Here is a 3991-nt window from a genome sequence, read left to right as displayed (position 1 = left end):
ACAAGCATTTTCCAAAGTTTCCTTTTGAAATATCACTGTGGAAGTTCAATTGTAAAATATAACATCAAACATAAAATGTTGAATAATTACTCATTCCAAAGGATTTGGGAGAAGCAAAAAAAAAAAAAATACTTTTCTTTCCTTCCTTGTCGTGGATTACATTTTCTTCATACATTATTAATGAAGTTAAACTACTAGTAACATGCCAAATGTGCTGCACAGGAGATTTGTGCCTAATCCAGCACAAAACAGGCCCAGTCACATAATGATAGAAAAAAGAACAAATGTCAACAGTTTCACACTGGGACTAGATTAAGTAGACCGTACTTACTGATTTCTTACACAGGGATTATCTCACTTTTAGTGCTATGAGAAAGAAGGCCACACTTCTCTTATATTAACACAGAATTGCACCTGAGGGGAAAAAAAAAAAGGAAAGAAGATGCTTCGTCCCCACTCCCACTCAGCCCAACGGCCATGGAACCTTGATTTATTAAATACCGCAGACTTAAGCCATTGTTTGGATAATGGGCTACATAAAAATGTCTAATAGTGATATATAAGTATTAATGCCTTAGAGATCAAATATAATATTGCTTCTCATTGAACTCTGATTAGGTTGTGCTTAAAATAACTGGTGTTTATTGTTTACCCTTCTACTTGCTAGGTTCAAAAAGCTCCATGGCTTAGATCATGGCTGGATTCCTTACAGACAATATTAATGTTGAAAGAGTTTAAGGATTTTTCCCCGCTTTAATCTCTGGAGGCTAAGGCTTGCAGCCCTTACGTAAGCAAGCTCCCATTGGCTTCAGTGAGAGTTTAGCAGTTGCATAAATATCACAGGAGCTGGCTTCATTATTAGTCTCACTCAAAGGGTATGTATTCGCTGGAAGTGTGATTTTCAGACTTTGATAATCCATGTAGACAAGATTATGTCTATTATTCATATCAAGAGTATGTACTATTAAAATTGATTATGTAAAAAATTAAATAAACTTATTTATTTAATCTTCAGTATAGAGACATTGCTGTGACCTCAAAACTTACAACTGCCATCCATTCCAATAATTGATCCCAATATATCAATGACAACAAAATCTAATGTTTTTGTATTAAATAACTTCCCAAATGTATCTTTTTAAAGATATCTTGATCCTTAGAAAATGTTTTGAGAAACTTTATCTTAGGAGGAATTTTATTTTAAGATGTACTTCCATTTGGCTCGTAAACTATTTTTTAACTTACCTTTGCTCTTATTCCAATTATTTAGTATAGTAACTAAGAAACCAATCATTTGTTAGTGGGAAAAACATTTAATCATTTAGGGATATTTGCTTATGTTGTACCAAACAATGATTTGTCATTTTATTTGTATGCAATCTGAAATAGCTGTTCAGAAAATTCTGGCAATAAAAAAATAACGAGTGAAAGAAACTTGAGATATAGAAAACGAATTGGGTTAGGCCACAGTGGCCTGACTCACCAAAATAGCAGATACAATTTACTACCGTTCAGTAACGGTGGACACCCAGAAAGAAAAGAATGGCTTTTTCACCTTCAAGAAAATCTCAGAGAGAAATATTTTTCCAAGTGAACAGTCTTTTTCCCCAGAATTCTCTCTTCATTAATATTCATTAAAATTTTCTCTGATCTGAATCTTCTTCAGCAATTCATAACTTGACCTACACCTCTGGTCAAGTATTCGTTTCAAAAGAAAAGTTGCATAAATCTAAATCTTGCTGAAAAAAATAACTCTAAATAGATCAGGCTCATAGAGGTGCACTGAAAATAGAGGAGGGAATTAGAAGGTTTGCAATTTTCTGGTTGAGAAGAAATTAACTAAATCACAGAGAGTGTCAGAGGATGTCAATGAACAGATGAGCATGAGAAACATTTTTATGGTACAATTTACAAAACCTAGTAATTGATTATGTGGGAAAAAAGAAAGAGGCAGGATTTGGAGAAAATGAATGAGTAGTGAATCCCAGTCGAGGCAGAGACATTGAAGGAGAGGTTTCACAATGAGAAGAATGGAGACGAAGGCCTTGAACTTGTATATCGTAAAGATTTGCTATTGAGCTTTACCATATTATAATATCAGGATGAACTTATTCAGATTACTTGCCTTTTAGATCAGGGGAAATAATCATTTTGATTACTAGGACACAGTATAAATTGTGCTGAACTCCAAAATGATACAATAGGATGCCATTTCATTAAGATGATATAATCATAATCAAAAGAAGATATAATTTTAAGCAATGGCGCTTTTTATAAAAGTGAGCGAGTAACGTATTGTTTTTATATCTAAATATTAGATGATCTAAAATCACCAAATTCAACATACAATGTATGGTTATCTATCTTTTGAATTATGTGGATATTGGTATAAAAAAAGTAAATATTCAAGAAGAGCACACAACATTTCTTGGTATCAAAAATGTTAAATAAACTAAAATTTTTTTAAACTCTAACTCAGTTTCATACCCTTATGAAGATAACATCATGCAGTTTTTGAAAATATGCATTAATAATATGCATGGTCACAAAAGATAGTCAATTTTGAGGAATCACATTAAAAAATAAAAATTAATAACAGATTACCTGAAAAATAAACACAAGGCTATTGACTAAAACAGGGCAACTGAGATGAATTTTCAGAAATTCAGACATCTAATTTCTACACCCTCTACACAAAAATAATAATGGGCAGCTCTTCCCATGCCCAGTACAGCCATGGCTGGTGGTCTCAAGAAGCATCTGAAGTGTGTAGCAGCTCCCACGCACTGGATGCTGGATAAATTGACCGGTATGTTTGCTCCTCGTCCATCTACTGGTCCCCATAAGCTGGGAGAGTGTCTCCCTCCCATCATTTTCCTAAGGAACAGACTGAAGTATGCCCTGACAGGAGATGAAGTAAAGATCTGCAGGCAGCGCTTTATCAACATCGATGGCAAGGTCCGGACTGACATGACCTACCCTGCTGGCTTTATGGATGCCATCAGCATTAACAAGACCAGAGAGAATTTCCGTCTCGTCTATGGCACCAAATGTCGCTTCGCTGTTCATCGGATTACAACTGAGGAGGCCGACTACAAGTTGTGCAAAGTGAGAAAAATCTTTGTGGGCACAAAAAAAGTCCCTCACGATCCTCGCACCATCCGCTACCCCAATCCCTCATCAAAGTGAATGACACCATTCAGATTGATTTGGAGACTGGTAAAATTACCAATTTCATCAGGTCTGACACTGGTAATCTGTGTATGGTGACCAGAGGTGGTAACTTGGAAAGAATCGCCATGATCACCAACAGAAAGAGACACCCTGGTTCTTCTGATGTGGTTCACGTGAAAGATGCCAATGGCAACAGCTTTGCTCCCATTCAGATTGATTTGGAGACTGGCAAAATTACCAATTTCATCAGGTCTGACACTGGTAACCTGTGTATGGTGACCGGAGGTGGTAACTTGGGAAGAATCGCCGTGATCACCAACAGAGAGAGACACCCTGGTTCTTCTGATGTGGTTCACGTGAAAGACGTCAACGGCAACAGCTTTGCCCCCAGCTCTCCAACATTTTCGTTATTGGCAAAGTCAATAAACCGTGGATTTCTCTTCTCTGCGGCAAGGTTATCCGCCTCACCATTGCAGGAGAGACAAGAGACTGGCAGCCAAACAGAGCCACGTGTGAAGTGATCTCTAGGTGACATGATTAGAAAAGTCTTTGTGCCTAATTAAGTCTAAATTTAGCATGAAAAAAAAAAAATAATAATAATAATAATAATAATAATGGGCAAAGAAAGGCAAATATATGAAGGTTCTAGCTTCCTATTATCTCTCAATATACCGACCAGGTTCCCAGGACATTCTCACCACCTTTATAACTCCTCAAATCAATCCTGTAAGCAAAATGTTATTTCCCCTTCTTAAGTGACTAAGCCAAAAACTGTTTCTGCATAGTTTTCCTTTCAGCTTGAGGTCAAATCTCTTCT

General features: G+C 36.3%; 1 pseudogene; it reads left to right on the top strand.

Annotated features, from left to right (window-relative positions):
* The first annotated feature begins 2736 nt into the window (after positions 1 to 2736).
* Positions 2737 to 3690, top strand: LOC102884522 (annotated as a pseudogene).
* The last annotated feature ends 301 nt before the right edge of the window (positions 3691 to 3991 follow it).

This window comes from Pteropus alecto, unplaced genomic scaffold, assembly GCF_000325575.1.
Source record: "Pteropus alecto unplaced genomic scaffold, ASM32557v1 scaffold5, whole genome shotgun sequence".
Lineage (NCBI taxonomy): Eukaryota > Metazoa > Chordata > Mammalia > Chiroptera > Pteropodidae > Pteropus > Pteropus alecto.
This window is presented reverse-complemented; position numbering and strand designations above follow the sequence as displayed.